The 21278-nt window shown below is 41.0% G+C and overlaps 1 protein-coding gene across 8 annotated transcripts in view; it reads left to right on the top strand.

The window, feature by feature from the left end:
• Positions 1-21278, top strand: part of LOC149198157 (uncharacterized) — a 488351-nt gene that overhangs the window by 302959 nt on the left and 164114 nt on the right. The window lies entirely within an intron of this gene.

The raw sequence follows: 21278 nt of genomic DNA, 5'->3' as shown, positions 1-21278 counted from the left end.
TAGTTTTATCTTTGTTGCATAGGAGTGTTCTTGTCCCTCTTGCTTCCACTTTGGAAGCACAGTCCGAATAGGAGTGCTACATTATTGATTTAGGGAGCATGCTCCTTCTTATTGCTGAAAGCTGTCCTTTGGAAAATGTCCCGAGGAAGGTTGAGTGGCCACTCAGGAAAAACATTCCCATTACTAGTACTCCTCTCATTGTGGAGTAAGTATCTGCTAACCAAAGGGGGAATTCCTATGAGAAACTTAGAACTTCAGATTTATATTTCAAGTGTATCACTGATTCTAATTCAGTGGGTGATGAAGAGAGTGAAGAAAAAAATAGTAAGGTAATTGATTATTGAATCATACAAATTAGAATCTTGACAAACAATGATGTGGTAAAAAAAGAGATGCTGCTCCATAATTCATAATAGGTAAACATCTTCACAAATTAGAAGAACTTGTGTTTCTTTAAATAGGGTTGGTGGAGCATAACTCTTTTACAAATCAAGCTCACTCCAAGGAATTGGCGGGGATGTAGACAAAATTCACAAATCAAAATGTTGTTAACTGACTATCTATCAATCTGCTACTCTAGACTTGGATGTCGGAACAGGAGCAATAAGATATAGGTGAAAATTCACCTCGAAAGGAAACATGCATGGCGTCGCCCATTGGAAGCATCCTCTTCCATTTAATTTTTTGTCAAAGTTTGATAATTAGGACATGTTTAAATAATCCTCCCGTGATTCTTCTGCCCGTCGTATCCAATGCTTCATTTTCTTTCCCATTATCTGCATATAAGGGCTTTCATTAGATATCATACCATTCAATCTCCAACTAGAATTGTGTGTAAGCAAACACTAAAGGTGGTTTACTCTTGTCTTGTATAAATAATACAAAAACCATAATGGATATCTAGTTAGCTTAGATTCTGTTTACAAAGCTTCACAAGGAAACAATGGATTCAATAATTAATTATCATGGTGAGTTCTTACCATTAGGAATCTAAACCAAAGCTTCCTTAAAAGGGTCTAGCATACAACTCTAGCATGGGAGATCACAATCCAGCACATCATGTTGAGAAATTGAGGGGGCAACAAGTGTAGGTGATTTCTCTTACTTTCATAACTGCTTGTGATGTATTTTTACTTTACTAGATTAACTTCTTCTTTCCTTTATTATTATTAGTGTGCTCTCTCATCAAAAAAATACCAAATCATAAAGAACAATGAGACAATAGGACACAAGATATAGGTGATCAGCCAGGGCCAAAACCTCTCCAACTGAGAGGAAAACCCATCATAATCTTTCTCTTCTTATAGAACTTCATTTGACGAATTCCAAGACCTATTACCCTTGACCAAGACCCTGCAAGACCAAGTCATCCTTCCTTCTTGATGAGCTTTCTTTCTAGCAACAAACTTTGACCTTCCAACAACTTCTCCAGCAACTTCGTCCTTAGCAACAATTTCTGCAACTTCGACCTAGTAGCTTCAACAACTTCGACCTAGCAACTGTTGAAATTTCTTAGTATTACTCGTTAGAAATTTTATCTGTATTCTCTGGTTTATTTCTCCTACTTGTTAATTACAAACAAGTTATTTAAACATATAAATATCGAAATAAACACAATACAATCTCAACCATCTACAGATCAACAACTGAAAGAAATAGCAAACACACAAGTGACACTGTTATTTTTGGACAACTCGTCCCCAGAAAAACCCAACTTGGGAAAACTAGTGCAACAATTCTGAGGGTTATTTTATTATGCAGTCTATCCTTGAGTACAGTTGGTGCCAAACTAGCTGACCCGACAGAGAAAATAATCCGATAGTAATACCTCTCTATTTGGAAGTAGATATTCAGAAAATATGCCCCACGAAACCCTGCCCAGTGCAATTGAAGCTCAGCGTCAGCCCAACTGGCCTTAGCGTCAACCCTCTGAGGCACTGCGCGGCCTCTACAACCCTTTGTGTAACTCCTACAGCGTCTACGTGGATGACACAGGTCATTCTGGCCTCTGTGCAGTCTCTTCTGCCTCTATGTGGCTCCCTCTGGCTCAACGTCTGCCTCTCTCTGCTTCTGCATTGGTCTCTCAGCACTATCTCTGCCTCTCTGACTCATACTCACTGCCCCTTGCTGCAACTGACCACTGATTCGACTTTTCTTAGCAAGCCCCGCTCTAGAAAATCGAATGGCTGATCACTCTGGTGTGTACTCCAACTGACCCTCAAGCCTCCTCTTATACTTTTACTGTTGGTCCTTCAACGACTGAGATTACATCTCTAATCAACGACTGAGGTGTGATTTGGCTTGATCCATGTCTTTTGGAACCTTCTAACCCAGTTTTATATTAATACAAATTGATATTTTATTTTCCCTAAGTTTAGACTTAAGAACTCCATTAAAAATATTAATTATTTTAATATCTCCTAAACTGGGTAGAATCTTCCCAAACCATTTCTGGGTCTTGGGATCTCATGTGCTTTAGCCTCTCCACCAATTTTCATGGCTAGAGCACATCCGATGCTACCCCAAATCAACACTCCCTCTTAGCGAGGACTGTGCTCTAGTAATACTCCACACTGAGCATCACTCTGATTATACAACACCGGTACCTGTGCTGATGCTAGGCCTCCTCGCCCAACATCCTCTGCACTGCTGCATCCTGTACTGCTGCCCATGGCTCTGCCACTGCCACTGCTGCATCCATACGACAACTCCCAACATTGCATATGCACTGCAACCCCCTCTCATCATGCTGCATCGTGCTACTGCTAACTGTTATTGCATTATAACTCAGTTACTAAGAAGTAACTGATCCACCCAACTACTGACATCCCTATCAGGCTAGAAACACTCCCGATACTGAAGCTCTCTCTGCCGCTATCAAGTGATCCCACTACTGCCTCTGTGCTGTTGCAACAACTCCCTGCCTCTCGCACCACTGCAAACCTCTCTGTGCCATCCTGCACTGTTGCAACCTCCTCTGTGCCTCTCGCATTGCTACAACCTACTAGCTCTGCGCTATCCGGGACTACTGCACTGTAGCACTCTCTGCCGCTTCATCTGCATCTGTTTCTACTGATATCCGCCAATCTTGCTACTTCTCACTTCGGGGCTCCCGTAGCAAGGTATAATCCAAGAGGTTGGTACCTCAAGGATCCTACCCCTCATCGCCTGTAGTCTTCCGGACTATAGCTCAATGTCTCCCCACCTCTTCTCTAGAGGTACATGAGCACTCATGGCACAATCGTCATCCTCTTCTACCTCCTTTCTTGCCTTCGCTGGTGCTGCCTTGGAGTCAGACGCCTCTCCCTTATTCTTCTTCCTCAAACATTGGTTCACATTCCCCGTAGATGCCAGCCCTGCATCTTCTTCCTCTTCGTTCTTGATCCAGACTCCTTTGCTGCTACTTCCTGTCTTGGACAACTATCTGATCTCTTCTTGGCGAAGAGTCGCCCACAATTCTTCCCAATTTGGAAGATTCGCCTTGCCCAGAATGCTCTGGATGAATGTCTCCCACTCCTCGGAGACTGCGTGTAGAGCGATCCTCACCATCAAATCCTGATCGGCGTGGCCCCTATGGAAGTCAGTTGGTCCTAGATCTCCTTTAATCTACCAAGGAAGTGATCTATTTGCTCCCCCTTCTGCATCTGGTATGACTGTAGCTAATTCTCAAGTAACCTCTTCCTCTTCACAGAAGTATGCTGGTACAAGATCTTCAAGGTGTCCCACATTTCCTTTGCCGTTTCCTTCTCGGCAATATGTTGGACCACATGATTCTTGACCCCATCAAGGATGATGCATTTTGCCTTGACCATTGCCTCCTCGTACTTTTCATTATCAGCCGGGTTAACTGGGATAGCCACTGTTCTCAAGGCGAAAGCCTTGATGCGATGTCTATCTAGAATGGACAGGATCCTGGCCTTCCAGACCACAAAGTTGGACGCCTCGTCCAACCTGTCTTGATCCCTCAGCCCATTCATGGCCATCTCTCCACTCTTCCTTTTGACTCCTCTGAGTCCCTAGTTCCCTCTAGAAGTTCTCTCTTCGACTCCCTCTAAGTCTCGATTTCCCTCCTGGAAATCCGCCTGCCAACCATCGAGTCGCACCTCTCCGATCTCCTATGCACCTGCAACACTAATCTAGATTTCTTGGCTAGAAATCCGCCTAGGTAGTGACTCCCTCTACCTTGATTTTGCCCCATTAGGTACTGTTCTGTCTTGGCAGCAAGAACACCCCACCAGCTTCACTCCCCGCAATCTGCCCACAGCTTCCTATGCCCCAACAATTGAAGGACTGAGCCTATAGGCTCTGCGCAATCCCGACACTAGCTGAAATTCTCCCCTAGCCAACTGTGTCAACCCTCTTGGTCTCTGTGTGGCTCTTTGTGAGCCTTTTCTGCCCTCAGCCTCTGCGTTGGCCTCTCTTTGGCTCGAACTGATGACGTAGGCCCTCTGCATCAACGCTTCTCTGCTACTTTCTGCTAGGAACAACTTCTGTTACTCAGGACAACTAATTCTGCTGCAAATGCTCTGATTCAGCTAGTGCCTTAAACTCTCTTGTGATTTGCAGCCATGCTCTGATACCATGTTGAAATTTCTAAGTATTACTCGTTATAACTTTTATTTGTATTATCTAGTTTATTTCTCCTACTTGTTAATTACAAACAAGTTATTTAAACATGTAAATATTGAAATAAACACAATATAGTCTCAACACACAAGTGACACCATTATTTTCTGACTACTTGTCCCTGGAAAAACCCAACTTGGGAAAACCAGTGCAACAATTCTGAGGGTTATTTTATTATGTAGTCTATCCTTGAGTACAATTGGGTGCCAAACTGGCTCACCCGACAGAGAAAATAATCCGGCAGTAATACCTCTCTATTCGGAAGCAGATATTCAGAAAATCTGCCCCACAAAACCCTCTCTAGCACAATTGAAGCTCAGTGTCTGCCTCTCTCTGTTTCTGCGCTGGTCTTTCGGTACTACCTCTGACTCTCTGACTCGTACTCACTGCCCCTTGCTGCAGCTTGCAACTAATTACTGGTTCGACTTTTCTTAGCAAACCCCGCTGTAGAAAATCGAATAGCTGATCACTCTGGTGCGTTCTCCAACTGACCCTCAAGCCTCCTCTTATACTTTTCTTGTTGGTCCTTCAACGACCGAGATTACATCTCTAATCAACGGCTAAGATTAGATTTGGCTTGGTCCATGTCTTTTGGAACCTTCTAACCCAGTTCTATATTAATACCCATTAATATTTTATTTTCCCTAAATTTAGACTTAAGAACTCCATTAAAAATATTAATTATTTTAATATCTCTTAAATCGGGTAGAATTTGCCCAAACCATTTCTGATTCTTGGAGATCTCATGTGCTTTAGCCTCTCCACCAATTTTCATGGCTAGAGCACATCCAATGCTACCCCAAATCAGCAACAACTTCACAGCTTCGACCTTGATGCAATTGTGAAAATTTGTGAATCTTTACAAACAAAAATCCTACTGTAGTTACTGGTTTAACATCTCCTACTTGTTATTTCATTCAACAAGTTATTTAATTAGATAAACAATGATGTAAGCACTACTACAGACGACACTAACATACAAATCTTAAACTGAAACAATAATGAGACAAACACACAAGGTACACCGTTATTTTTGTTGATTTTGAGTAGCATCGGATGTGCTCTAGCCATGGAAGTTTGTGGAGAGGCTAAGGCACATGAGATCTCGAAGACCCATATATCATTTGGAGAAATTCCACCCAGATGAAGAGATATTAAAATAATTAATATTTTTAATGAGTTCCTAAGTCTAAACTAAGGAAAATAAAAATATTAATGTGTATTAATATAAAATGGGTGAGAAATTTCTAAGTGACGAGGATCAAGCCAGTTCTAATCTTAGCTGTTGATTAGGGACTTAATCTTGGCCGTTGAATCATCAATATGAAAAGTATAAGAGGAGGCTTGATGGTTAGTTGGAGACACAACAAAGATAGATTAGTCAGTTCGATTTTCTAGGGCGAGGTTTGCTGAGGAAATTGAGGAAGTGATCAGTTGCAGTGAGGGGAAGTTCGGCAGGAGGCCGAAGAATACATAGCAGAGAGGTAGTGCAGTGTCGGGAGAGACAGCGCAAGCCCAAGAAGGGCTGACGCAGAGGACGCAGAGGGCGTAGAGGCTGATGTAGAAGCTGTAGAGGTTGATGCAGAAGTCGTAGAGGGCTTCAGAGGTAGCATTGGGAGATTCTGTGGGGCACACTGGGAGTAGATCAACAGATTCTGAGCCTGGAGAGGGTGACGCCGTTCCAGAGTAGTTTTTGGAGCACCTTTTGTTGTCTAGCATAGGGAACAACCGAAGTTGTTGTGGGGTTTGATCATCCGATTGCTGATTTGCCGGAATATCTGTCTCCGGATAGAGGTACTACTGCCGAGGATATTTGCTGTTGGGTGAGCCATTTCTGGCACCCTAGTCGTATTCACGAAATCTACTTAATAATACAAACCCTCTATATGCTGCACTGGTTTTCCCGAATTGGGTTTATTCGGGGACGATTGTCCAAAAATAACTGTGTCCCTTGTGTTGTTGCCTGTGTTTGTTTCAATCCATGATCTGTATATTTGTGAACGCTGCAATTGTGTTTACTTCGATGTTTATGCAGTTAAATAACTTGTTAATGTAAAGAAAAAGTAGGAGATTGTAAACTAGTAATTGTAGTATGTGAAAATTCTATCACTGTGGCAACTGATTTACTTTTCCTAGTTATTTCATCATAAGTTATTCATGAAATTACTTCAACAAACATTAAAATAAATATTGTTGCAGATACCGTAATACATATACAAACATATGCACACATTGACACAGTTATTTTGGACTAACGTCCCCGGAACCCAATGTGGGAAAACCATTGCAGCAAGGGAGGATTTTTATTATTCAACAATTTTCTAGTACAATACGGTGCCAAACTGGCTTACCCACAGATAGACAAATTTCCAGCAGCTCTTTTGATTCCAACGTAGGCCCTACTGACCTTTGCATCAGCTTGAAACACTCTACGTCAGCCTACTGAGGCTCTGCGCAACCTCTCTGGCCTTCTGCGTCACTCCTGCAGCCTCTGCGTGGATGAAGCAGGCCCTTCTGGCTCTGCCTAGTCTCTGCTGCCTCTGCGTGGCTTCCTCTGGCTCTGTGTCTGCCTCTTCTGCCTCTGTGCTGATCTCTCGTCTCTCTGTTTCATACTTGCTGCCTCTTGACTGCTCTCCAGACCATTGGTTCAATTTCTTAGCAAATCCCACTCCAGAAATTGAACTGACTGGTCTCCCTCAGTGTGTTCTCCAAGTGAACCTCAAGCCTCCTCTTATACTTTCCTCGTTGACAAATCAACGGCCAAGATTAAGTCCCTAATCAACGACTAAGATTAGATCTAGCTTGATCCATGTCTTTTGGACCATTCTAACACAGTTTCATATTAATACACATTAATATTTTATTTTCCCTAACTTTAGACTTAGGGTCCCCATTAAAAATATTAATTATTTTAATATCTCCTGAACTGTTTAGAATCTGCCCAAATCCTTTTTGGGTATTGGAGATCTCATGTGCCCTAACCTCTCCACCAAATTTTGTGGCTAGAGCACATCCGATGCTACTCCAAATTGACACTCCCTCTTAGCGAGGACTATGCTCTAGTAATACTCCTTACTGACTATCACCCTGATCATCCGACATCGATCTCTGTGCTGATGTTAAGCGTCCTTGCCCAACATCCTCTGCATTGCTGCCCATGACTCTGCTACTGCCACTGCTGCATCTGTACGATAGCTCCCTTTGCATCTGTGCTGCTGCTGGTCCTTTCTCCCAACACTGCATCCGTGCTACAACTCCCTTTTCATTCATGTTGCTAACACACTACTTTTGAAAGGGGTTCTTTACCATCCCCATCTTTTCCCTGAAGTAGTCAAATTTTGACTTTCCAAGAGCCTTGGTGAGGATATCTGCCACTTGTTGCCCTGTAGGAGTGTAGCTCAACTGTAAAGCTCCTCGTTGGACACAATCTTTGACAAAGTGACACTGGATATCAATATGGTTCGACCTGTCATGGAATACTAGATTCTAAGAGAGTTTGATGCAACTCTGATTATCACACATGATCCTAGTTACCTTCATATTTCTTCTGAATAGGTTTACCAACAGTTTTCTAAGCCATATGGCCTCACACGAAGTTGTGCTTGCTGCCATATATTTTGCCTCAGACGAGCTCAGAGCCACGGACTTCTATTTCCTACTACACCAGGAGGTCATTCCTGATCTAATGTTGAAACAGTACCCAGAGGTACTTTTCCTATCCACTGAACTTCTTGCCCAATTTGCATCTGTAAATTCACTCAACCTGATATCCTTCCCCTTGGTGTATAAGAGCCCATAAGCAACAGTTCCCTGTAAATACTTGAGAACGTGTTTGGCTGCTGCCTAGTGAACCCTCTTTGGTTCCACCATGAACTGATTGAGGGTGTTGACAGCATAGCAAATATCTGGCCTGGTATTGACTAGATACATCAGGGACCCTATGAGTTGTTGGTATAGGGTGGGATCGACATCTTTCTCTTCTGATGCATCAATCTTCTTCCAGTTGGTGATCATTGGCGTAGCCATAGGTCTACAGTCTACCATCCCGAACCCTTTCAGGATTTTTGTAGCATACCTCCCTTGCCCAAGGAAGATTTCTCCTTTCTGCTGCCAAACTTCCAACCTTAGGAAGTGGTGCATTCGTCCTAGATCCTTCATATCGAACTCTGTGGCTAGATTCTTCTTGCAATCCTTAATGAGTCTGGATGATCCTGTCAAGAAGAGATCATCCACATACAATACTAAGATAAGTGGCTTGTTCTCTACGACCAGATAGTAGAGATTCGGATCCGCATCACTCTTGACAAACCCCATCTTCTGCAAGTAGCCATCTATTCGACCATACCATGCTCTTGGTGCCTGCTTCAGCCCATACAAGGCTTTCTTCAGTCTGCATACATGAGACTTCTTTTCATGAATTTCAAAGACCTTTGGTTGTTCAATGTATACCTCTTCTTCTATTACCCCGTTCAGAAATATTGTCTTGACATCCATCTGATGGATCTCCCATCCCATCTGGGCTGCAAGAGATATCACGGTCCTAATAGATGTATACCTGGCTACCGGGGCGAAGGTTTCCTCATAGTCAATCCCTTCCTTTTGAGCATACCCCTTAGCCACAAACCTGGGCTTGTAATTTTCAACACTGCTGTCCGCAGCATATTTGATCTTGTAGATCCATCTTGAACCTACCACAGATCTGTCTTGAGGCCTTGACACCACCTCCCAGATATTGTTTTCCATTATGGAGTTATACTCCTCCACCATCGCATCTAGCCAGACCTGATGCTGAGCTGCCTCCTTGAAGCTGGTAGGCTCCCCATCCTGAGCTACTAATGCCTAATACCTGTCTGGCTGTTTTCGCTCCCTTTTATTGTTCCTTGGCTCTCCGATGAAGTTCTCTGCATCACGCAGAATCTGACGAAGTTCCCTGCTGGTTCTTCCTCTGCCAACAGGTGCTTCTGTTCGCTCCTCTTCCTCATCCTGAGAATCTTCCTGATTTGAGGAAGAATTCTTCACTTCCGTTGGTTGAAGAGGCATGACCAACGGATCCTCTTTCGACTGCTCCTCAGAAGGCATTTCGCGAGATCTTCTAAAAGCTCTAACCTCCATGAACTTTACATCTCATCGTACTACTAGCTTCCTGCTTCGCTATGTCACAGGGTTCGGCGAACTTGAAGGTTCAGGTTCGAAATTCGGCGAACCTGAAAAAAAATTTGAAATTCGTTCAGGTTCGCCGAACTTGAAATTCGAACCTCAACGAACTCGAACCTAAACGAACCTCAACGAACTTGAACGAACTTGAACGAACCTGAAGGCGAATTTTAACGAATTTTTTAAGGTTCGATTTTTTTTAATGATGCACTGAGAACTTCATTATGACAGCCATGATAGCTGTTTTATCCTACCTTCATCATTGTACTCTAGACCATCATGTTGACTGTGATCATGCGAGAGTGTATTCCATGACTGCAGGATCATTGTGATCTTTCTTACACCGAGACAGTGAGATCATGTAAAGATAGTGAGGGATCCAAAGATCTTTCCATTACATATATATATACATTGACTGTTAAGAAATAGATCCACCGAGATGAGATACTATTCCTCACTATACTGAGGTCCTTACTATCTCATTTATTCCGAGACTGTAATGGTTACTGTGGCTCTTTGTTATGCAGGGATTGTATCCTCCGAGAATGATCATTTCTGCGGCTTTGTTATTGTGCCACAATTGTAGTATATATATATATATGTGTGTGTGTGTGTGTGTGATTGAGACAACGTCTAACATCAATCTTATTAGGCCGAGAGAGAGGTTCTATCACTGCTGTTCTTTGTCTAGAGTCTAGACTTCTACAGGAGTATCACCAAGGCCTTGATGCCAAGACTGCTATGCGAGATCCATTGACACTGTCCTAGATCTTTGCTACTCCATTCAACTGAGATCCTCACAGGTATGTCGAGATCACTAGCTGTGCAATTGTGATGTGTCTAGGTATATTTGTATGCTAAAACAGATATGTCAAGAATGTCTAATACTTCAATCTTTGCAACGTCCATTATACAAGGTTATTTCTGCTCCATTAGACTGAGGTCATATATATATATATATATTGAAAAATATGTATAGTCGAACCTAATGCCGAACCTCATTCGAACCTGATCGGAAAATTCGAATTCGAATCGAACTTAATCGTTGTCGAACTCGAATTCGAACTCGAACCATGTGACATAGCTGCTTCCTGAAATATAGATTCTATATGCCTTAGCGTTCTCGCTATATCCTACTAGATACCCCTTTTCTGCAGTTTGATCCAGCGTCTTCCTTTTTTCTTCGGGTATGCGACAATATGCTAAACTCCCAAATATCCTAAAATGACTAACTTCAGGTATCTTCCCAGTGAAAACTTTCTCTAGAGTAATCTTGCCCAATGCCCGATGAGGAGTCCTGTTCTGAACGTAGACAACTGTGTTGCATGCTTCCGCCCACAGGAATTTTGGCATATCCTAATCATACAACATGGCCCTAGCTGCTTCTACAATAGTCCTGTTTTTCCTTTCTGCCACCCCATTTTGCTCCGGATTGTAGGGAGCTGTCCACTCTCTTCTGATGCCCTCCTTAGCGCAATAATCAGTGAAGTCCTTATCGACATACTCTCCACCATTATCTGAGCGCAAGACTTTTATTTTCTTACCTGTCAGATTCTCCACTAGAGCCTTGAACTCCTTGAATCGACAGAAAACCTCATCCTTGGTTTTCAGAAAATAGATCCAAGTTTTCCTCGAGTGGTCATCAATGAAGGTAAGGAAATACTTGGCACTGCTGAGAGCTTTGACAGACATAGGTCCGCAGATATCTAAGTGTATCAATCCTAGTACACTCTTGGCCCTGTGGTTGCTCCTAGAAAATGTCGCCTTGGCATACTTTCCTAGAGCGTGTTAGGGTCCTATAATAATAGGATTTATAATTTTGAATTGGCTATGGTTAGTCTTGTAATATTGTACATATTTTTGCTTTCTGCAAAATGTTTTCCCATATTAAAATTAAAAAATGTAAAGAGGGTATGTCCTAAAAGAATAATCAAAGGACAAAAAGAAAGAAAAATATCAAAAAAGTAGAAAATATGAACCCCAAAAAAAGAGATAAAAATAGATCATGAAAGTGTGCAAATTCAAATGCCACTACTTTTTACTTTACCTTGCAAAATAAGATTGTGTGCAGCTTGTCAAAAATGCCACAATCCATGATGGTCAAATAGTTTAATCTTGATTCATTCATACTTTAAATTTCATGTTGATAGATAGAGAATGAAGATCTAGCCAAACTGTTTAATCTTGGCAGATTAGTAGTTAGGTAGAGAATAAAAATGAGCTCAACAATTTAATTTGAGCCATTGGAAGTTATAAGGTTAGAATTAGATAGTTTGTTTATCAAAAGAAAAAGAAATAAAGGGTCAGCAAGCTCAAATGCACCCAATGAATGAAGAGAAAATGTTAGGGTAAATAAAGGGTAGGTAGAAGAAGTTTTGCAAATGCACAAGGTTGCTAAGTCAAAAAGCACATTCATTATGCTTAATCCTATGTTTCATGTGCAAGAGGAATTGTGAAAGAGAGAGGATATTCACCAAAGCTGGTTTACTAATTTCCCCTCATTTCACTAGACCCCCACATACTTATTTGCTAATTTCCCCTCATTTCACTAGACCCCCACATACTTATTTGCTAATTTCCCCTCATTATCCTTTCATTACTTGCAAAAACCCTTTCCCTTCAATTTGACCTTTTATTTCTTTGGTTTCACACATTTCCCTAGACGTTACCCTTCAAAATCATCCGCCCTTCCCAAAACCCCTTTCCCTAAGTGTGAAACCCATTCCCATTACAAACACTACATTCCCCCCTTATTAATTTCGCTTTTTCCCTTTAAAAAACCCACAAAACGCCTTTTATCCTAAGTTATTTACTATACCCCCGCATTATATAATTCAACTCCCCCATGTTAATATTCCCGACACCCTTTTAACTCACCAAACCTTGGTGTATAGTTAAAACCCCCGCCATATAACCCATGGTTCCACCTTTATTAACCATTTTCTTATATTAAAAATCTCGACATTATTCATTAATTAATTACAATTCTTTGTAATTAAACCCCAGGCCTCGCCAATCACTTTCCCAACTCCGTCCATGCAACTTCACTGCGCGATATCCCTCTGATCTCCCACCCCCAGATCCAACGACGCACAACCATATCGCGCGGATTCATCGTCCGATAGTTAATAGCCCGAGAGCACGCGAGATTCGCGGTTTGGCCGGGCACTATTCTACTACGTGGCGGCACTAGGTTATATCGCGTGCTCGTGAAAAATACTGCCTGCCATCCAAAAGTGGTGCGATATCACACAAAACCACCTCCCCGCCTAAAACCAAAACTGCCCACTGTTCATTCAATAATACTCGCGCCAAAATCTAACCGTTATGGGTTAAAAGGCCGAAAAAGCCCCAATTTGTTCTTTTCGCTCGTTTTCACAGTAAACCTCTGCTAAACCAATTCTGACACCCTAAGCCTCTGAGCGACCAATTTTTGCCACCTGAAGACGCTGCAGACACCAAATTGAAGCAACAAATAGCCAGTTGAAGCCTCAATACCTTCTGCAGCTACCACAGAAACCCGTCTGCACACCAAACCGTTAAATTCTAGGTATTCTTGATATAACTAGAACGACCCTGTAATTTGAAGTTATACATAGTAATTATCCAAGGTTAATTAATTAAATTAATAAAAAACCTTCCTAAACTCAAAGAAAATCTTACTGTGCACCCAAACCCCTTTTTACAAACTGTTATTACTCTCCCCATGGTTCCAGACCTTCAGACCTTACCCCTAAAAGCCACAGAAAGAGTAATTTAGTTGAATAAACTAAATTATGGCTTCCCAAACCTCCCTGGATGTAAGACCTTTGCAAACCCCTCACCTGGACATTGACCACCTTCCATTAGCCGACAGAGAATTTCAAATCAAGGACACTGTTTCCCCTGCCTACCTACTGAAACTCCACTGCTGGAGTAAAGACAAGTTTTTGAACCAGAATGATGACATTCACCTTTGGGAGTCAAATTTGCCCAAGTACTTGTTCCCACAGGTACACCCATTCCCAGAAATCATCCACTTCTGCCAAGCCTGCTATATTCCAAGTCAGAGAGCCATAGTCACCCCTGATCAATAGGTTTTGTTCACCATTACAACAGAATCTATAAATCAAATGCTGCAAATCTAGTCAAGTCCAAATGAAACCCCACTTTCCATTGAAGGTTTACTTGAACTCTACACAAAGCTAGACATTCCCAAGAAAGCTCAGATCATTCAAACTTTCATCATTAAAGAGTCTCACACTCCAACAGATAGTCCTCCATATGTTGCCACCATTTTCTCTGAGAGAGGCAGACAAATTATTACCATGCTCTCTTGCATTCTAGGGTACACCACAGATGAACATGTGGATGAGGTTGTCCTTGCTTTCCTTTCTATCTTTTGCCCAGGCAAGCCTCCTGCTACAATTTACAACTATGCTCAGTTCTTGGCAGATAGAATCCATGAACAACTTATCAAATTGCCAAATGAGAGAGTATTCAAATACTCATTAGTGTTATTTCACATGTTCCTGTACTTTCAGTCAGATAAGTTCCCTATCAGTATCCAAAAGTTAGATACCAAGGGCAATCCAAGATCTGTCATCCTTTGGGCACCAATGATCCAAATGTATTCCACTGTATTTACTTACAAAGACTTCATTGATTCATTTGTTTATCCAGTCATAAACATGCTAACCAATAGCTATTAGCCCAGGATCAATCAGGAGATGAAAGGAGTTTTACAATTGGCCAAGAACAGTAAAGTGGGAGACTGGTATCTATACCAGGACCACACAGAAATTAGAATATATGGATGCCAACATACTGCCTACAAACTGCCCAAATACCTCCCCATGATGATATTTGCATTAGAGTATTTCAGACAAATCATAAACTCTGATGAAGTAAATTTCTTGTCAGCTAAGAAGAAAACCCAATTTAAAATGAAAAATCAATTGGGCCCCTTTATTTGTAATAATAGGGAAGCTGGACCAGAGGCAGATAAACTCTTACAAGAGATGAACTTCAAGAGTAGTTTTATGTGGCAATATGACCCTCATGGAGTCATAAATAAACTAAGGCTCAAATTCAAATTGAGTCCTTTCATACATGATCCTAGGCCAGACATTGAGAGATTTGCCAACCAGTCAGAATGGTTGGAAAAAACTTTGATAGATGTGGATAATACTGTAGTAGATGTGGAGAATAATTTGATAGATGTGGAAAAGCAGATTGATACTAGTTCCTTTCTGCAGGTTCTAGCCCTAGAAGAACAAATGAATATTCCTCCTATTTTGCAGACTCCAGCCAATGAAGACAGAAATGCAAAAAGAACCAGGGAAGAAGGTTCTAGCTCAGCAATGGACACTACAGATGAAAGATTTGAGATCAGTTACAGGAAGAGGCCCAAGCTTAATCCTGTAACTGAACAAGAAGACACCATTGGAACAGTGGAAATCACTGACACTGACACAATGGTTGGAAGGAGTAAAGGCCCAGCAGCTTCAGGTGAAACTCAACAGCCTTGTTGTCGCGCAAACTGGCACGACAACGCTCAGACCGGGGGCTGTCACTCTGATCCCCGGTCTCTCCGTTTAAGCCTGTCTCCCACGGCTAAGGGGGGTAGACCCTGAGGAAAGATAAAGGCCAACTGCCACAACAGTTGGGCCAGGAGACGAAAAGCACTAAAATGACTTGGCGAATTGAGCAGACCAGTGCCTTAAAAGATCTAAATGATTACTAGCTAGATGATCGAAGAACATGAACCACGACCAGCAATCATCAGGAAAAGAGAGCAATGCTTTAAATATTCAGTAAAACACAAAGCTCTTCGAATGACGATATCCAGCAAAACTAAGAGATAATTTCGCTTCAAATAACAGTAAAACCAGATATCTAATTTGGATTTCAGATCTCAGCGTAAAGATATGCAATGATAAACGACTGAAAGCAATAAAAGTAATTCTCCAAACAATTTTTTTTTTTTTTTTTATATTTTTTTTTATTTTTTATTTTTTATTGAAAATTAAAAAAAAAAAAAAAATTAATCTAAGACTGAAAATAAAACTAAGCCTAAGATTTAATACATGAACCAAAATAAATAAATAAAATGAAACTATATGCAGCCTATATACCAAATCGCATTTCTTTTTTGCTCTTTTCTTTTTTTTTGTATGTAATAAAATGAAACTATGTAAAAAAAAAAAAAAAAATTAAAATCTAAATACGTAACAAACAAAAACCTAAACTAAACCTGCGATGAACCTATGCTGAAGAAATCAAAACGCATCGAATATTAGAGCTAAAACACCCACGCGAATACCCTAAAGGAAAACACGCAGACGGCTTTATCAAATACGCACAATGGAAATTCGATTTACCTGGTTTGCAGATCGACCGAAGCTTGACGGCGGTGGTAATTTCAGATCGATTTTAGATGTGCTGACAACCTGTGGCAATGACCAAGTCTGGCCACCGAGGATTAACGTGTTGTAACTTTGCAGCTGCTCTTTGCTCTCGTGAAATGATGTTGGGTACGGTCCGTTTGGTAACTAAAGGAAACTCAGTGGTGATTGCAGGCCCACGAAAATTTTGCAGCGGCCATTATACGCTACAATCTTGTTTTTTGCTGCCCTGATACCAAACGCAGATAACTTGTGACAGTATACAAATGGACAGAGAAAGCTTTAAACAAATCGAACGTGACCCTTTTTTCTATTTTGCTTTACGTTTTGGCAGTTAAAGGGTTATTTGCAATCATACAAAATGATGGATTCAACAAATAAGCCTGAGACTGAAATTGACACCACGCAGAGCTGATTTCGAATGAACGAAAGCGAAATAATAATTTACCAAGTCTGCAATCTTGTGTTTTCTTGCGCCAGACAGCGGCAATTGAAGGAACAAGGCAGTGATAACGCGTAGGTTATAAGACCAACGCATACAGCAGTAAGCCCGACAACATATAAGAAACTAAGTCTGCTATTTGAAATTACCTGAGCACTTTGGAGCGAAGACAGCACACCTTGGCGGGCTATTACCTGGACTGAATGTCAAATGCGCTGAAAATGATTTTGTTGACCACTTTCACACTTAAAATTCCCACTAAAAATAAATGTCCAACGCACGCTGGACGCAGTGAAGATCAGTAGAGCAATTATGCTCTTTTTTGTCTGAGGAGTCTCTGAGCAGCAAGAAAAAAAAAAATTTCCAGATCTGCAAAACCCTGGACGGCAAACGATAACCCTGCAGAAAATTGATTTTTCCTTCTGTTCTTTTTTTTTTTATCTTGGGCCTGTGACCTGTCCAAAGGAAAACGAAAGCACGGCAGATATATGGAAAGATTTAAGACAAAACCCTTCAAATTCAGCTAAAGATCACAAAATTTTTGCAGCTCTAGAACAGCCAGATTTAACAGTAATGACAGTAATGTTCTTGAAATATCAGAAGTAAATTCACTGTGAACTTCACTGTAAATCAGAAAAAATTTCTCAATGTAAAACATGCAATAAACTTTAACAGATTAACCCGGGGCACAATCAGCTGGGCTCTGCACAGAACAGCCTGTGGGAGTCGGCTGGTTCAGCCCAGAACTTCCCCAAACGCCCACAAATAGCCTTCACCCTAAAGTTTCCTGCACACCTCAAGAAAACATCAGCAAACAAGGGCAAGAGATGCTGCTAGATTTCAGAAGAAAATGGAGATACCTGCCATTTTCCAGAAACCCTACAGCATTCAGACCCTAGCACGTGAGCAAGATACCTGTGCTCACAATGCTCTGAAAAAAATCAGCTATTTTAACTGTTGAAAAACTGAAATATGCAGAAATTCAAACACCTCACAGCAGTTCCAGAGAGTAACACCAGCCAGTTTGAAACCCCAAAGTCTTTTTATTAATCAGAAATCAGTTTACAAGAGAGCTTTCAGTACAGACTCACAGATCAGATAAAACTGAAAATGACCTCCTAAGACCCTACATAAAGGAAATGATCCCAACGGCTAGTTTTGGGTGATCCACAAAAATATTATTATTTTATTGCTTAGGGTTTTTGCTTTATGCTTTTTATTATTTTTTATTTTTCAAATTTTTTAAATTTTTTAAATTTTTTAATTTTTTTAATTTTTTATTTTTTATTATATATGAATTTATTATTTTTATTCATTAATTTTTTTTTTTAAATTTATCTTAAGACGGATCATCAAACCCAGCCGTTGGAATCATCACCTAGCACCTAGGACCTAGGACTCATGAGGGGATTTACAACATTTTCAACCCTCAAGACACATTTCATCATGATTTTTTACAATTTTTTACAATTTACATCTCAAAGGGATGAATCCACTTTAACATAGACCCTCATAGACCACCCAGATCTGCGACACAACTATAATCTAGCAGAGTAACACGCTAGGATTCTCCTAAAGTCCTAATAACGAAATGCATCCCGGCTTTGGGGTTGGGTTTGAAGGAAAACTCTGCCGATCCACGGATCGGTGAGACTAAAAACCTCCCGGGACGCAGATCGTCATTAGAAAGTTAGGTCCACCTAGGCAACTTTACATACATGACTCTGATCTGCTTAGATTATTTACATTTCAAACATGCAGACTGGGTTTACAACAAAAATGATCAAGCTGTCGATGACTGTAGGCTGGCATGGACATGTCGCTCAGGAGCTATCCTTCTCTGCCAACAGGAAGGAGGTGTACTGCATGGGTAGTTGACCAGTAGTGGTCAACATCTGGCTCTACTTGGGGACACGTTGCTGCACTGGTAGGAATGTGAGAATCCAGAATCTGCATCCATACAACACCAAATAAAAATAAGTAGCGTCCATTCCCAAATCATCATATGCATTAAGCACAGGAAAAATAAAAGCTCTTCATTTATTGACTAACTAATAACATGAAAAGTAAATCTAATCCTAAAAACAGAAATAAAATGCTGAAAAGACAAGGAGTAGGGATAGAAATACAATACAAAAGATGCCCCATGGCATCAGATATCATCTCTGAAGAACAGCTTGAGCATTTGGCCGTTCGCTGGTAAATGAAGTGGTTCACCATCCAATCTGCTCAAGTGGAATGAGTTTGGTCCAGCTATATCTCTAATGATGTACGGTCCCAACCACAAGCTGTCAAACTTTTTATGCTTTCCTGGTTTTTCATTTTTGCGATCCCAAAGTAAAACCATATCTCCAACCTGCAAAGATCTAGATCTAGAGCATTTATCAAAGCTTTTCTTAATATTAGATTGATTTTTGCATATATTTTCAAAAGCTGTCCGACGTGTCTCATCTAATTCCACAATCTGATCTATCCTATTCTGAACAACATCTTTATCAGTGGAAAAATTTTGGAGGAGCTGATAGGCTGGCAATTTTAGGTGCACAGGTAAGGTAACATCCAAGCCATAAACCAATTCAAAGGGAGATTTACCAGTAGACTTCTTCTTAGTTATTCTGTCTGCCCACAAAGCATACTTGATTTTGCTGTCCCAAGACTTCTTGTTATCTCCTACTATTTTCTTGATAATGGTTATGAGATTTTTATTACTTGATTCAGCCAAACCATTACCCTGAGGATAGTAATTCGACGAATGAGATAAGACAATGCCATATTTGAAACAGAAAGATGTAAACTCTGAGGAACTAAAAGCCTTGGCATTGTCCGTAGTGATTTTAGCGGGGACACCAAATCTAGTAATGATGTTATTCTCAATGAAATCCATAATCACCTTTTCAGTGGCATTCTTAGCAGGAATGGCTTCTACCCATTTAGTGAAGTAATCAGTAGCAGTCAAAATCCAAGAGTAGCCATTGCTAGAATTTTCATGGAACTTCCCTATGAAGTCCAGACCCCAATGCTGAAAAGGTGCCTCTACAATAACAGGCTGTAGAGGAAGGGCAGCAAGCTTCTGTTTCCCAGTGAACAGTTGACAGGCTTGACACGATCTAACAAACTTGTGCACATCAGAAAAAATCGAAGGCCAATAATAGCCAGCTCTCAGGATTTTGTGGGCAGTAGTTCTAGCGGCATAATGACCACCACAAAATCCTGAATGAAATTCGGAGATTAATCCTTTGGACTCAATATCGTCAACACACCTAAGCACTATGCCCTCAGGATTTCTCCATCCAAGGCCATCCTTCATAAGGCAATACTTAGTGGCCTTTAGTCTAAGAGCCCTTCTCTTATGAGCGACTAAATGGTTAGGACACGCAAGATTTGTCAAATAGTAAACTATGTCCTTATACCATTCATGCTCAGCTAACCTTCTTAATTCTGGTGAAGAAAGATCGTCAAGGCAAAACAGACCAAGAGTCTTTTCATTACTTTCAGCTAACATTTGAGCTAAACCTTGGCCTTTGATCAGCTTAGTGGGTCTAATCTCTAAATCATACTCCTGTATCTTAGTAACCCACCTAGCACGAGTCCCTAAGCAATCAGTTTGAGTTAATATGTCTTTTACAGCAGAATGTGGGACGAAAGCGATGATCTTAGAATAACCCACATAAGTTTTAAAATGCTTAAGAGACTTGACTAGGGCATAAGCCTGCTTTTCCATGGTATTGTACTTCAATTCGGAGTTTTGAAGTGCTCTACTCATGAAAGCGATAGGCTGCTCGTGACCCTCTCTATTCTTTTGAAGTAAGACACCGGCAATGGTGTCCTCAGAAGCGAAAGAAAAAATCATGAAATCTTTGGAGTAATCAGGACTAACAAGGACAGGAGCTTTCGCGATAGCAGACTTGATTTCTTGGAAGGCCCTTTTGCCCTCTTCTTGCCAGACAAATTTCACATCTTTCTTCAGAAGACTTTGAATGGGCTTAGCTATTTCCGCATAATTCGGGATAAATCTTCTAATAAAATTTATCTTTCCAAGGAAAGACTGAAGGGACTTGAGGTTGTGCGGGAGAGGAATCTTTTGAATTGCTTCAACACGTTCAGGATCGACCTTGACTCCTTCCTTAGAAATGATATGGCCCAGAAGTTTCCCTTCAGTTACCCCAAAGACAGATTTAGCCGGATTCAAAGAGATCCCATATTCTCTGCATCTATCGAAAACTTTCCTAAGATGATCTATATGGCTGATACCATCTTTAGAAAACACAGTAAGATCGTCTTGGTAAATCTCGATGATTTTCCCAATTAACCCCTTGAAGGCATAATCCATGGCCCTCTGGAAAGTAGCCCCAGCATTTGTTAACCCAAACGGCATTCTGATGTATTCAAAAGTGCCCCATGGTGTTGTGAATGTGGTCTTGTGTCGATCTTCCTTTTTAACCCAAACTTGATTATACCCAGAAAAACCGTCTAGCAATGACATCATTCTAGACCCAGTTACTCTTTGCAACAAAGTTTCCATTTTTGGCAAAGGGTAATTATCCTTCTTGCACGCTAGATTAAGGTTCCTAAAATCGACACAAAGTCTTATTGTACCATTCTTCTTCCTGACAATCACCAAATTCGAACACCATGTCGAATGCCTAGTTTGAGCGATGATTCCTGCTGCA

This window comes from Pinus tabuliformis, chromosome 2_2 (assembly GCF_031772625.1).
Source record: "Pinus tabuliformis cultivar Carrire ecotype Pingquan chromosome 2_2, CPIR1, whole genome shotgun sequence".
Lineage (NCBI taxonomy): Eukaryota > Viridiplantae > Streptophyta > Pinopsida > Pinales > Pinaceae > Pinus > Pinus tabuliformis.
This window is presented reverse-complemented; position numbering and strand designations above follow the sequence as displayed.